This window comes from Diadema antillarum, unplaced genomic scaffold, assembly GCF_040938485.1.
Source record: "Diadema antillarum isolate AM-2024a unplaced genomic scaffold, OU_Dant_1.0 seq00000840_RagTag, whole genome shotgun sequence".
Lineage (NCBI taxonomy): Eukaryota > Metazoa > Echinodermata > Echinoidea > Diadematoida > Diadematidae > Diadema > Diadema antillarum.
Window position 1 is genome coordinate 318,599 of NW_027271716.1, and position 16,795 is coordinate 335,393.

Genomic DNA, 16,795 nt, shown 5'->3' on the forward strand with positions numbered 1-16,795 from the left:
TAATTTGTCATCACTGACAAATTAAGGTGATCCGATTTTTTTTTTAATCAATGATTCGAGTCCTGATCGTAATAGGCATGACAATACAAGTTTCATCTGTGTTTAGAGACATTGGCCGTGTGAGGTTTGGATTCTCATTTAGAAAAGGGAGTCATATCTGCCATCTTTGGTACCAATTCTGTATACACTGAATAACGAAGATACAGCAACGAATACATATGACCTTTGACCCACCTTTACACTCCCAAGATGGCATCTGAGGAAAAAGTGGTTATTTTGTGAAATGATTCTTGCGACATCGTCTATATTCGTGTGCAAAATATGGCAAAGATAGGACAGGTATTCACCAAGATGCAAAATGCAAAGTCTTAGGTACAACATAAAATCTGGGAGAAATTCACCGAAGGGTAAGTGAGAGCTAGTGCTCGATAAAGAAAAGCATGTCGATTTTCACATTAAAAAAAAATCCCTCCCATAGAGATAACACGTCATAACGAAAATACAGAAAGAAGTACATATGACCTTTGACCTCACTTTGCACACCCAAGATGGCGTCTGAGCAAAAAGTGGTTATTTTGTGAAATGATCCTTGTTACATGGTCTTTGTGTGTGCAAAATATGGGAAAGATAGGACATGTATTCACCAAGATACAGGATGACACATTTATGACCTTTGACCCTAATTTACATACCCAAGATGGTGTCTGATCAAGTAGTTGTTATTTTATGAAATAATGTACGTGACATGAACTAAACATGTGCAAAATATGGGATTGATAGCCATTGTTGTTGTTCATCTATTGCACAGAAAGTAGTAGAAAGAAAGAAAATTAAAGAAAAAAATATGTTATTTTATAGAAATTTGAAGGAGAAGCATAAAAAAATCAGAAAAAGATAAAGTTAGGAAGGGAGATTAAGACTAACTAAAGAAAAAGAAGAAAAAAAGTGTTTAAAAAAATGAAAAAAAAATATTGGCAGGGGTGAGCCTCGAACCAGGGACCTTAGGATTACGAGTCGGATGCGCTATGCAATGACCTATTTCATGCTCCATAGGCCCTGTGTATTAAGCAAAATGACGCTGCATCGAAGCCACGTGCCATTTTCAACCAAGTTTTTCGACGTGATGCCGACGTCGTATGAAAAAATGAAGGGCACACTTACGATAGCCCAAAGTCTCAGCTACAACATACTAAAATCTGGGAAAAATTCACCGAAGCAAAAGTGAGCTAGTGCTCGAAAAAGAGAGTCATGTCAATTTTCACTGCCAGAAAAACTGCTCTCCCATAGAGATAACACGTAAACTGGTCAAATTCTACAAGGATACATTCAATCCATTTTTACGAGGCGATGACGTCATCCAATCAAAATGTTGTTTTTACATTAATGAAAGAATATTTCATAAGCTACAACATACTGAAATATGGGAGAAAATTGGCAGAGGATAAGTGAGATACGCTCGAGTAAACTTGTAATTTGATGACGTCATTTTGAAAATTTACTTTTTTTACTTTATTAAGAAATTTGATATCTTTTAATCATTTTGTCAGCATTGCCTACCCATGAAATGACATGTACAACTCATCAGCTTTCAATATATGTAAAGAAAATGGGGGGTCACCGTCCATCCTGACGAGTAAAATCGAATTTAAAATTGGCAGTTTTTTGGCATAGTTGCACTGTATATCGCCATTGACGCGCGCGCGGAATTTCAACTTTGACGGCCCCGTATGACGTCATATTGAGTCGGATTGACTTGAAACGTGGTATAAATATTCCTTGACATTTCAGACATGCGATCAAAGTGAAAAAACTGGAAATTTCAATTGCATATGAGCTGTGCGTGCGTATATGCGCGCGCGCGTACGCGTCCGTCCGATTTTTTCAATTTTTCAAAAAATGCTCCAAATGGTCTGAAACGTGTGCAAAAAAATTTTGAGCTCGATTGGAGCATACAAATATTTCAACGCGCGCGTACGCGCACGTTTTAAGAGAAAATATGAATTTTGAGAACATGAGTAGAATGCGCATAACTTTAAATATATGTGACGTAAATTTCATTGAAAAATTCTATTTCATTAATGAGATATGATTGAGAATGTGTTTTCATATAATGACGTCATAGTGACGTCACGGTCGACTGATCACAATGATACATTAGATTTGCCGTCTTTGGGACATGATGCATACATGATATAATTTTGAAATTGACAGGCAGCGGACTTTCTGAGCTAACCTCTGCACAACTTTTGAGGAGAAATAAAGAAGAAGAAGAAGAAGAAAAACAAAGAATCCGTACAGATACAGAAGGTGATCCGAGAGGATACTCGGATCACCTAACTAGAGATTGTAATTTGTCATCACTGACAAATTAAGGTGATCCGATTTTTGTTTAATCAATGATTCGAGTCCTGATTGCAATAGGCATGACCATACAAGTTCCATCTGTGTTTAGAGACATTGGCCGTGTGGTGTTTGCATTCTCATTTAGCAAAGGGAGTCATATCTGCCATGTTTGGTACCAAATTCTGCATACACTATAACAAAGAAACAGCAACAAGTACATATGACTTTTGACCCACCTTTGCACTCCCAAGATTGCATCTGATGAAATAGTGGTTATTTTGTGAAATGATTCTCGCGACATCGTCTATACGTGTGAAAAATATGGGAAAGATATAAGGACAGGTATTCACCAAGATACAAGATGAAACATTTATGACCTTTGACCCTAATTTACATATCCAAGATGTCCGATCTAGTAGTTGTTATCTCATTAAATAATGTACGTGACATGAACTAAACATGTGGGGTGATAGGGCGTGTTTTTCTTGAGTTATTGCAAAGGAAGTTGCAGAAAGAAAGAAATATCTCAATACATAGAAGATAAGCTTTAATTTCGACCAAGTTTTTTTTATCGTGATGCCGACAACGTATGAAAAAACGAAGGGCACAGTTATGGTAGCGTAAAGTCTCAGCTACAACATATTAAAATCTGGGAGAAATTCACCGAAGGGTAAGTGAGCTAGTGCTCGATAAAGACAATCATGTCAATTTTCACATTTAAAAAAATTCCCTCCCATAGAGATAACACGTCATAACGAAGATACAAAAGAAGTACATATGACCTTTGACCTCAATTTGCACAGACAAGATGGCATCTGAGTAAAAAGTAGTTATTTTGTGAAATGATCCTTGTAACATGGTCTTTGCGTGTGCAAAATATGGGAAAGATAGTACAGGTATTCACTAAGATACAGGATGAAACACTTATGACCTTTGACCCTAATTTACATACCCAAGATGGTGTCTGATCAAGTAGTTGTTATTTTATGAAATAATTTACGTGACATGAACTTAACATGTGCAAAATATGGAAGTGATAGAGGCCGTTTTTCTTGAGTTATTGCAAAGAAAGTTGCAGAAAGAAAGAAATATCTCAATACATCGAAGATAAGCTTGAATTTCAACCAAAATCTTTGACGTGATCCCGACAGCGTATGAAAAAATGAAGGGCACACTTACGGTAGCGTAAAGTCTAAGCTACAACATATTAAAATCTGGGAGAAATTTACCGAAGGGTAAGTGAGCTAGTGCTCGATAAAGATAGTCATGTCAATTTTCATTTCCAGAAAAACTGCACTCCCGTAGAGATAACACGTAAACTGGTCAAATTTGACAAGATTACTTTAAATCCATTTTTACGAGGTGATACCGTTATCCAATCAAAACTTTGTAATTTGTGTTTGTAAGAACATTAAATAAGCTACAATATACTGAAATCTGGGTGAAAATTGACAAAGGACTAGTGAGATATGCTCGAATAAACTTGAAATTTGATGACGTCATTTTGAAAATTCACTTTTTTTACTTTATTAAGAAATTTGATATCTTTTGATCATTTTGTCAGCATTACCACCCCATGAAATGACATGTACAACTCATCAGCTTTCAAAATATGTAAAGAAAATGGGGGGTCACCGTCCATCCTGACGAGTAAAATCGGATTTAAAATTGGCGGGTTTTTTGGCATAGTTGCACTGTATATCGCCATTGACGCGCGCGCGGAATTTAAACTTTGATTGGCCCGTATGACGTCATATTGAGTCGGATCGACTTGAAACTTGGTAGAAATACTCCTTGACATTTCAGACATTCGATCCGTGCGATAAAACGGGAAATTTCTATTGCATATGAGCTGTGCGTGCGTATATGCGCGCGCGCGTACGCGTCCGTCGATTTTTTTTGAAATGCTGTAAATGACCTGAAACGTGTGCAAAACAATTTTGAGGTTGATTAGAGCATGTTTAAATTTCAACGCGCGCGTACGCGCTCGTTTACTATGAACGTGACCAAATTTTATGAAATATATCAATAGACCTTGACTTGAACTATATGATATCTTAATTTCATTCAAAAATTCCGTTCCATTAATGAGATATTGATGTAAACGTGATTTCAGATAATGACGTCATAATGACGTCACGGTCAACTGATCACATTGATACACTAGATCTGTCGTTCTTAGGACATGATACATACATGGTATAAGTTTGAAAGTGATAGGTGGGGGACTTTTTGAGTTAACCGCTGCACAAGATTTGAGGAGAAAGAAATAAAGAAGAAGAAGAAGAAGAAAGAATCCGTACAGATACAATAGGTGATCCGAGAGGATACTCGGATCACCTAATTCTGACATTTAAAAAAAGATGTAGGCCCTGTGTGAAAAAACAATGTTCAAGGGTCTACTGTAAAAGTGGATATTTTCGCGTGACTATTTTTTTTTTTGCGCTCGGCCGGGTAAGAAGACCTTCGAGTGTTTTTAATTCCACGGAATCAAGACGTCAACTATTGGAACATGACATGGCAAGCAAAAATATTTGCGTGCTTTTATTTTCGAGCTAGTTTCTGGTTGCGCGAAATGCGTGAAAATTTCAACACCGCGAAAATGTCCACTTTTACAGTATATCATTCTCTCCAAATCATTTGACACAAGTTTTTATTGTCCCCGCCGAACGAGTTCGAGCAGGGGACTATGAAACGGGCTCCGTACGTGTGTGTGTCCGTGTGTCCGTGCGTCTGTGTGTCTGTCTGTGTGTGCGTCCGTGTGTGATCAAAATCTTCAATTTGCTACTTCTCTGTCATTTATGAGCCAATTTTGATCCTGTTTGCTGTATATGATAGCAGTACATGGGAGCTTTGAAACTTCTACACAGAATTTCAGTTGTGACCTTTGACCTTGACCTTTCACCTATATTGTACATTTTGTTACAAAATGCTACTCCTTCGCCATTTCTAACCCGATTTTGATTCCGTTTGCTTTATGTGATGGCACTAGGTGAGGGCTACAAAACTTATACACAGAATTTTAACCTTTGACTTCTTTGACCTTTGACCTTGATTTTTGACGTATAGTGTACATTTTGCTACAAAATGCTACTCCTTCGCCATTTCTAACCCAATTTCGATTCCGTTTGCTTTATGTGATGGCACTAGGTGAGGGCTTCAAAACTTCTACACAGAATTTTGATCTTTGACTTCTTTGACCTTTGACCTTGATTTTTGACCTATATTGTACATTGGCTACAAAATGCTACCTCTTCGCCATTTCTAACCCGATTTCGATTCCGTTTGCTTTATGTGATGGCACTAGGTGAGGGCTTCAAAACTTCTACACAGAATTTTGACCTTTGACTTCTTTGACCTTTGACCTTGATTTTTGACCTATATTGTACATAGGCTACAAAATGCTACTCCTTCGCCATTTCTAACCCGATTTTGATTCCGTTTGCTTTATGTGATGGCACTAGGTGAGGGCTTCAAAACTTCTACACAGAATTTTGACCTTTGACTTCTTTGACCTTTGTTTTGACCTATATTGTACATTTTTCTACAAAATGCTACTCCCGGCGGGGACATATATTACGCACCGTGTAATTTCTACTTTTCCTTGTTTAAATAGTAATTCTTAATGTCCATGTGGGCAGTCAGTTGTATAAAAAGAAGAGATCTCCCCAGACTTTCCCCTCGACACTGGGACTCAGTGTGAATGTTGGGATGGGTGCCCCATCTGCCAGCTAATGCGTGACCACTTAATATGAATTGATGTCTATATGCATGTCCAGGGAATTATTCGTCCCTTATTAACCCTCTATCTCCCACTGGCGACCCTCTTGCATGGTATGTCAGTGTTCTCTTGAAGTTGCAGTTGTCAGAGGGGTATAGCCTCCCCCTTATCTGACTCATGTCCTTTCTCAATGCGTTCATACTGTATCAAGTCAATTCTACTCAATGATGAATAGAGCTGCTACTCCATATTCTGTTATTTTTTGATCTTTTGTGGGTATTCCTGCTTTTTCTCTTGCTCAGTGTATTTAGCTGTTTAGAATAGTGGTATACAGGTATGGTATGTATGTCAAGGTCTCTCTATTTCTCTCTTTTGTACATTCAAAATATTTTTGTTCACATTTTCTCTGTTAAGCTACATTTTCTGCCGTATTTGGCAGATAGCACCAGGCTCTTCTGACAGAGCCAAGGCCAGATCACTGCTGAGCCAGTGGGTCTGAGCATATTTAAAAGCTGCTTTTCTTCAACACATATATTGTACATGTATGTCATACAGCACTTCATTATCATAATACTTGCATGTGGTCTTTAATACACGATTGCATTAAGAAGACCATAAACTGCAATTTACCATTCTTATAATTGTTGATCTGATTTTTTCAATGATACAGTAATTGTTTCTTTTTTTCCAATTCATCAGTAGTATTTCAAACTGTTCAACTTTCCATTTCTCACTGCAGATTGAAAGAAATGGAAATAAGGCATCAAATTTGACAATTCAAAGAATTTCAGAACAAAATTTGGTATGATTATTGTCTTTAGGAATGATGAATTTTTAATTTTTAAACTTTAGTATAAGTGCATATTGAGAGAAGATCTGGCTTCTGGATACTGTTACGCCAAATATTTCGCGAGGTTTTTATTTTCACGAATTTCGCAAGTCATGTGCTATTCGCGAAATTAAAGACAAGCGAAATTATTGACCCTGATCCCGATATGAATATGCGTATCTCGTACAATTCTCCGTTCAGTACAGGACTCCATGATCGCGAATTCGTTGGGAAGTCTCGATTCGCGAAAATTTAGACTCGCTATTAATGGCATATACAGTACGCTGCTTACCCTCCAAGTAGTCCTGGTAATATTCATCAGCTCAGCGTTAATTGAATGAATATATCAACGCTGCGTGATGCTCATTTTGTAATCATGAGGAGAACGAATATCCTGTTTAACTCCTAAATCACTTTCATGCCTTTAAAGGGATGGTTTACTGTATAGTGTTAGTTGAAGTGAGGATTCAGCTTTTAACGTTTTGCGAGATATTTAGAAATCACTCTATGAAATGTTAAAGAGCATACAATTCTAAGGGGAGCTGAAAGTTTAATTGATGAAAATCGGTTTTGAAATGACTGACATATCGTAAAACGACATAAAACAAAGAGATCCTGATAAAAGTCGTGGCCTGGTGCATTTCATTAGGATCACTTTTTTTTCTAATATCTCAGCCATTTCAAGACCAATTTTCATCAGATAAATTGTGAATTCCTCTAAAAGACGTACAACTGTACAAATTCTTTCATATTTCATAAAGAGGTTTCTCATTATCTCACAAACACACACACACACACACACACACAAATGTTGGAAACCTGCAGGTGTGATCATACCAATGGTATAAAGCAGAGAGATCTCACCTTATTATGCTGTGTTCACTAAAAGTGTATCATCTGGAAATATGCACTAGGCCCGAAAAGTTGTACGTGATAGCATGTTATGCTAGCTGCCCCAGGCCCAACCCAAGGGGGTGGGGGTGGGGGGGGGGGGGTGAGGGAAACTGAAGCCGAGTTTAATAATGTCCATGGTTTCAGCATACTATTACTAATTTCATTGCCCAGAAACAGAAGGGGGTGTGTACTATGAAAAGTATGAGGATGTTTTTAAGGTTCTCCATACCGATACCACCTCTTCCATGAAAAACATCCTTCCCCAATTAGTACTTACAGGCTTGGGAAATCAATTCCCTGCCAGATCATAACAAATACTTTTCGATGACTTTGTTTGTTTGTGTAGAATTTTATCAAAATATATCAGAGAGATGGATGTGAGATAGCTGAAACCAACCACAGTTAGAACTGCCCTATTATCAACGGTACAGTACTATGTGGTCATGGTTGATGCTCTACCATTGTATAATGTGAAACCAAAATTTTTTGTGTGCATGAAATTTTTGCAAATTTTGCGAGGAGCCAAGACTCATGAAATTGAAATCCAAGTGGAAGTTCTTTTCTACACTACAATGTATGTACATTGAATGCCAGTGGCAATTCACAAAAATTTCATGCTGTAAAAAAGGTTGTTGACTCCAATTCACATGTATTTCTAAATTACAGTAACCATCACTGCTTATGTTTTCATGCCATCAATATTAGAAATTCAGTTTAGAATATTGGCTCTGACTAGATGATATCGGCTTCAGTTCTTGTGTTTGATACAACATACGTATATGTTCAACCTTTTTCTTATTCATTTCTATGTGTGTGTGTGTGTGTGTGTGTGTGTGTGTGTGCAATCTCAGGCTACTTCAGTCATCTTATGTTAAGTGTCTGCCATAAAGTTATCCGGCAGACATCAAACACTTTTTTTTCTCATCATGTGTAATTTCCTATCATTAAACCCTTAGGTAAATGTTGTCTTAGTTAAGAATATTCTTCCCACTACAGTGTTCGACTGTTAAAGTGACAGGGAAACTTTAAGATGTTTATTTTTGAAGTTATTTCCTGAAACTGATCATGGGCTTTAAAAGCTTGTTGTGTCTGTGTTCTGTGGCATAGATTATCCTAGAAGCTACATGCCTTTGGTAGAGGCTGCCAGCTGGCAGCTTGCCTAGCATCCAGGCTTTTTTCATTTTTTTTTCTCTCTGCAAAACTTAACCCCCTTTCTTGAAATTGTAGACTCTTTGGCACACGCTTGTTCTTTTCTCGTGTAATGATGTAATCATGTGTATCACATGTGCAGAGACATGAATGTAATTTGACTATGCAACTTGGCTAAACTCACCCCCGCAGTTTCTTTAAAGCGAGAAGGTGTGAAAGAACTTCTCAAAGATCGTCTAGGTGCTTTATTTATGATGAAAAGGCAAGAAAACATGTTAAAAGTTTGCCAAGGTACCAACACATCATTTTTAGTCTCAAACAAGGCACCAGGGTGCATATTTGAGAAGTTGCCTCCCCACTTTCTAGTCCTAAGACTCGAGTCCCAGGGAAATGTTTTAAACAACATGCCTCCCTCCCCCCCCCCCCCCCCCCCCCACAGAAAAGGTGCCTAGGTGAGCTCTATCAAGTCACTGTCTCACCTTACTGATCTCAAATGAAGTGCCTTGGTGACTTCTAGTGTGAGTTAATACCTTCTTGCTCTCCCGTCCTGCGGATATCACCTTACACACAATGATGATACAAATAGTTATGGTTCTGGTCTTACATTAAAAAAAAAATTTGATGCTTCTGATGATTCTGATAGTGATATTGATGATAATGATAATAATGATGCTAATTACATCTTCATGTAGGTTACCCTTTTTCACCCATGGTTAACTTTTTTTTTGTGTGTGTGGTAGGAAGGCTCTGTTGGATTGCCTGTCATACTTGTTTTTGCTCCTGGTTTTTACTTGCTATACATTTTCCACCCTGTGGTCAATAGGGACAGTGTACGGTAAATCTTGTGGCGCAAAGATGAAATAAGCCCATTTTGGGAGTTGAACTGAGAATCTAGATCTAAGAGCCTCATAATAGCCTAACCATGAGACCCCCACATGGTTTTAAAAAAAAAACAGAGAAGCAACAACAGCAACTAATACAACAATTCCTTCAGTATACCCAATCAAACAGAAATCGACTATTATAAAAAAAAAAAGGCTGGAAAAAGTCTAGCACTTACTTGCTTATTCAAGTGCAGGCTGATATACTGTGTGTTATCTTTTATCGTAGATACAGCATACTGTACAACATGTACCGCATGCCATATTGCAGATATATGATACTTATGCTTACTTTGGGATAAAGCACCAGTTGTGATATATACACAGTATGGTATGACATTTACACTGCCCTATATCTAATCTGTGTTTCTTCTCATGTTGCACTCTCAATACCACAAACTTCTGCCGAGGTTGCTATTCACTAGAGGAAGAACTTGTCGTATACACAGATTCGACTACAACTACTACGTTCCAGTTAATTCTATCATCGCCACTATGGGATGTCTGTTGTATCTTCCTCAGGAGGGGGTTACTGGGAACACTCCAAAATTCCTTGTTTGCTTCGCAACTATTCTACAACGCACGAAATGTGCATTTTCTCCAGAATTCCAGTTTATGATCAGTGACAGTGAGGCAACATTGATTGTTCATATGAATTCAAGCTCATACTGTATTTAATGTGCATAGTCAGCAGGTGGTGATGGTATGGCTTTTCAGTGAACTGTGTGATCGTTAAAGGACAAGTTCACCTTCATAAACATAAGGATTGAGAGAATGTAGCAATATTAGTAGAACACATCATTGAAAGTTTGAGGAAAATCAGACAATCCGTTCAAAAGTTATGAATTTTTGAAGTTTTTGTACAGTACCCGCTGGATGAGAAGACTACTGCAGTGTATGAATAACTTATATGTCACATGCGTACAACAATATAAGGAAAATATAAAGAGAATTTCACAAAATTCCATCTTTTGAAAAAAGTACACATTCCCCTGACTCGTTACCGACAAATGTTATGGGTAATATTATTCCCCCTGCCTTTAGAAAGAGGCAAGTCAAGTGCTCTTTTATTATGCGAAAAAAGTGAAAATATGTTGAATTTTCTTTTACATTTTCTTCATACTGTTGTACGCATATGACTCACAAGCTGTAGTAGTCTCCTCATCCAGCGGTTCCAACACAAAAATTAAAAAAATTCATAACTTTTGCATCGATTGTCCAATTTTTCTCAAACTTTCACTGATGTGTTCTACTAATATTGTTGCATTTTCTCAATCCATATGTTTATGAAGGTGAACTTGTCCTTTAAAGCCAGAAGCAGCTGATCAAAACAGAATGTAGTTGCCGGGCTCAAAGGTTGGAATTGATTCGTAGCCGCTTCAGGTAACTCGGCCAGGATTGCAGGCGTTAATGCGATGATAATTATTGGGACGCAGTGCGAGACTTGCGTGTGTCATTATGCAGCGGCCTTGTCACTAATGTAAAGCTAGAAGGACATAAAAAACTGCACGAGACTGTAAACTGTCTGAGACTGAATTTCACCAGTCTATTAGAGGGGTAAAAGGGATATATTCAATAGTATAAACACCTCCAAACAGCACAAACCAGCAAATAACAACATCAACAGTTTATAGAAATGATCACAGTTGATTCATTGGCATACATTCTTATTGAGCATGCCCTCATTGCAATGAAGCACTGTATTTTATGCAAAGGTCTCCTGCTTTAATCAAAGCTCATTTCACAACCGTCCACTGCATGTTTTTTTCCGAGCACTATTCAGAAGAGTTTGTAACACCGCAAGTGAAAAGCTCCACACCGCTGGAAAGATTTACTGTAATCAGTGCCAAGATAAAATAAGAGCAATATCATAATTGCTAAATATGGCTCACTCTTCTTCAATGTTGTAGACTTGAGCAGTAGACTTTTCCTTATTATCTTTTCCCTCTGGTCAGATGCCAACGAGACAATCTGGCATTCAAATGTGAATCAGTACTGATGAGTCACAGGCTCACTCGGATTTTAACATACTTATCCTCAAGTAATTAATTGTGAACTTAAAGACAGAATCATGCCTTGGCTTTTGTTTTCTTTCCTTTTTGACATATGGGAGCTGACAGAAAATTGTGAGCTAGTTAATCAATATCATGATTTAGAGAGCAATGGAGAATGATATTTGAAGACTTTGAACATCCCTGTTTGAAAACAACAGTTTCCAGAATTTAACCTCACCCATAGATTCTTCCAGAAGTTATTAGTACATCTTCTTTTTTTATGTGTGTAGATAGCTCTGTATTGAGATGTGTAAATGGTTACAACTTGAATAGGGAGAGAGTGACAAAGAGAGAGAGAGAGGAAAACAGAAATTTGTTTAAATTTGTTTGATTTGAAATTAAGTAACCAAAAGTAGAGTATATGACACTGTAAAGTTTCAATTTTGATGAAAATATATCATATTTCAGCTGTTTCTGAATTGATTTCCAACTCCTTCTCACCTTCAAAAGTGAATGAGTGATATTGACTTGCAGCTATAGTATACTGTAAAACATGATATATTCGTGGCATGAATTTTTCGCGAATTGGAGCCGACGGCTTTTTTTGCGGCATGAAATTTTCGCGAAATGCCACTGGCATTCAATGCATATAGTGTAGACAAGAATTTTCGCGTGCATTTTAATTTCGCGAATCTTGGCGCTCGCAAAATTCGCGAAATTAAAATGCACGCGAACATTCCTCGTTTTACAGTATATGTATTTAATTTCAGCTCTCCTTTGTGGTTAGACATATGGAAGCAGAAGTGGCTTCAGACTTGCATGTGTAAGCATCCCTTTAAAAGAATTCATCACGGTGGTGGCAGTGTTCATTGATGTGGAATGGCATTCGCTTAAATATTAGAGTTGTGAGTTTTATAAATTGTGCTGAAATAGAGAAATAACTTGTGAAATTTGCCTGAAGGCAGTGCTTTTGATAAAAATGACAGAACAGAAAGAGAGAGAGAGAGAGAGAATGAGACAGACAGGCATACAGATAGACAGACAGACAGACAGACAGGGAAATGGGGCTAATAAGTATCGCTCGATTTGCAGGTCTGTCATTGATTATTTCTTAATTTATGATGGCAAATCAAAATCAATCTGAAAGGATTATTGTATACATTATAAAACGCAGCTTTTTATGGAGGGGTACAATACACTAAAACACACATACCCAATTACATTGTAATATACACAAACTGACATACATGTACATGCATATAATATTACCATGAGGTCTTTGATTATTAAGATAACAGCATGTATGAAAGATATGATTTAGATGAATGGTCATCAATTTTCTGATGATATTGGATCATGAGTTCAATTAAAGATGTATATGAGGAGATTAACTTTTGTGTTTAGGGGACCACATAAAGAGATGGTTTAATGCACTATTTAACATGGCACAACCCAGCTAATACATAATCAACATCATGAAAATACTGCAGTGGCACACATGTATGTGAATTGAACCTGTATTAATACTAGTTACTAGTCCAAGCACTGTTTTATTTCACTGTGTCTGCAGGCTGAGATGAAATAGAATTATTTTAAGGGGCAATTGAAAAAAAAAAAGTGTGAGATGGTGTATTAAAGTATGTGCTGTTTGTCAAAGGGGCTGCAATGTATCTTGCACTATTATGTAATGAATGTCACATGGTGCCTCTTCAACCAATCACAAACCAGGGAATGCACAGTAATCTACAGTATGATACAATGCACGTAATATATTTGACTTTTTTTTTACATTTCTGCTCCTTCAAGGTTCTAATTACAGTCTCCTCCTTTCCGCCAGCTCTTTTTCTCCTTTCCTCTTGTTTTTTTAGCTCACCTGAGCCAAAGGCTCAAGTGAGCTATTGCGATCGCCCTTCGTCCGGCGTCCGTCGTGCGTCGTGCGTCGTGCGTAAACTTTTTACATTTTCATCTTCTTCTTGAAAACCCCAAGACCGATTTTCATCAAACTTGGCAGGTAGCATCCCTAGGGGGTTAGGAACTCAATTTGTTAAAATGGGCACCATGCCCCACCCAGGGGGCCCCCAGGGGGGCCCAAACCCCCCAAAATTAAGGAATCTGTAAAAATCTTCTTCTCTAGAACCAGAAGTGATAGAGCTAAGTTAATACTATGAGTTAGTACATTGATGACTATAGTTTCAAGTTTGTTCATGGCAGAATCAGGGGTGCCCCCCTTGGGACCCAGGGGAGGGGGGTGGGGAAGGGTTCTAATGGGGCCTAAATTGTACATTTTCATCTTCTTCTTGAGAACCCCATGACCCATTTTCACCAAACTTGGCAGGTAGCATCCCTAGGGGGTTAGGAACTCAATTTGTTAAAATGGGCACCATGCCCCACCCAGGGGGCCCCCAGGGGGCCCAAACCCCCCAAAATTAAGGAATCCGCAAAAATCTTCTTCTCTAGAACCAGAAGTGATAGAGCTAAGTTAATACTATGAGTTAGTACATTGATGACTGTAGTTTCAAGTTTGTTCATTGCAGAATCAGGGGTGCCCCCCATGGGACCCAGGGGAGGGGGTGAGGAGGGGTCCTAATGGGGCCTAAATTGTATATTTTTATCTTCTTCTTGAGAACCCCATGACCCATTTTCACCAAACTTGGCAGGTAGCATCCCTAGGGGGTTAGGATCTCAATTTGTTAAAATGGGCACCATGCCCCACCCAGGGGGCCCCCAGGGGTCCCAAACCCCCCAAATGAAGGAATCTTTATAAATCTTCTCTAGAATCAGATGTTATAGAGCTGAGATAATACTATGAGTGAGTGCATTAATGACTGTAGTTTCAAGTTTGTTCATAGGAGATCCAGGGGTGCCCCTCTTGGGTGGGGGGGGGGGGGGGGGTGTGGTTGGAAGGGTCCAAATGGGGGCCTGAATTGTACATTTTCATCTTCCTCCTGAAAACCTCATGATGGATTTTTGTCAAACTTGGCAGGTAGCATCCCTAGGGGGTCAGGATCTCAATTTATCAAAATGGGCACCATGCCCCACCCAGAGGGCCCCAGGGGGCCCCAATCCCCCCAAATTAAGGAATCTTAAAAAAATTGGGCCCTTATTGTACATTTTCATCTTCTACTTGAGAATGCCTGGTCAAATTTTGGTAGAGCTGTGAATAATTTAGATTAGTGACTGCGTGAAAGGTGAACTTGCGATACTCAGGTGAGCGCTAGACCCGCGGGTCTCTTGTTTTAAAGTATAGATGTTACACCTGTCATGTTCTGCGCCTCATCTCCCAGGGAAGGAGGATACATACGACGACGGCTTTGCCTGGTTTCGACTATTTCAGATCGCGAGCCAAACAGCGTTCCCCTTCCTTCTCCTTCCTTTGCGATGATGATGGCGCCGAGACGCAAGCCTAATGAATTGCTTCCAGTGGCTGCCGATTACGGTTTGCTCTCGGGCTGCTCTGGGGAAGAGGTTGGGTCGTATACTGGCGTACTGCCACACGGGACGGGGGATGGGGGCACTTCTGGCTGTAACTCCGCAATCGGTGCATGATTCATCCCCGCCGATGATCAGAGCACTCATTAATTTAGCGCCCATTCACATGAATTTGCTGCTTATTCATCAATGTCGATTTCTTTTCGAGAGCAAGGAGCTGGTAGGATCCAGTCATTTTCTGTCTTTCTTTTTTTTTTGAGGAGTAGTCTGATTTGATGATATGTATGTTTTCCAAATGATTGATAAACCCTCACTCAGCTTCATTATTTATCTATTTTTTCCTAAGGGCATATCTGTTTTTGTATTCTCTGTGCATATTAGCACAAATATCTACAAACTTATGCCAATGAAATTGATAGAGATTTGATACACAATCTCTTTATCTTACAAATTTAACCAGTTTCATCTATTCATCTTCCAATAATAGGATATTATGCAGTAAAAAATCAGAGTAGCCATTTAATTTCAATGAGGATGAAGAGATATAGAACTTTGTCATTTTCTCTCTAATGCTGAAGTTCAGTGAATATCATTTAGAAAAAACATGACAAAGTACTTCTGTTGATATTAATCAGCATTTTTTTCTCATTTTCATCATTCAGACTTTTTTATTAGCTCTGTGCATAACATCCAGCAGTTTGTGAAGTAAAAAAAAAAATGATGTTTCATCATCACAGTTTTGATTTGAACATTGCAATGATAGCTCCAAGCCACTGTCTTGTGACTGCACCAAAAGTATATGATATACTAGCTGGCAGTGGTGGCTTTAAATATAAAACGTCCAAAACATGCTTCCTTGCAAAATCGTTTCCTCTGCCTTTTTGAATGTCATGGACACTTCCCCTCCTTGTGTTTTGTTCATTAATCTTTGAAGCCAAGGCTTCCCCCGTTTTTTCCCTTTTTTCCACTTCGAGCTAGACTATTCATTCAGCCACTTGGCATGTAAAGAAGAAATATATAAACATATAAGCATATATGTATAGAGAGAGAGAGAGATTTGTGTCTGTTTTTTTCTTATACTTTGATATGCTTTGTGACAGGAAATATGATGTCAGCAAGTTATATTTTCCAGTCACGATAGTGTCATGTGTTTTCCGCCTCCTCTCCAGGTCACCCAAAGGATTTTCTTTTCGTCAAGTCCCTAAAGATTCTGTCCCGGAATGAAAGCGTTTAAAGAGTCTGGACAAAAACAATCCAAATGTGTAGAAAGCACCATGAAAATGTTGCACATTTCCCTTTTTATTCTGGCAGCAAATTCTCTAAAAAAGCCTGGCAATTTGGAGTTGAGGAGCCCACCATTTTATTAAGAGATGTATTGCTCATGTATCATGTTTCATTTTATGTGTGCAACACACAGAAACACTGATTTCATCAAGAGAGAGACATAACTCCGAGCATACGTCATAATTTCTCATTAATGACATATTCGCAGAGTGACTCATCCCGCATTTTCAGAAATATGCTAGATATGAGCATTGTGCGACAACCACCACTG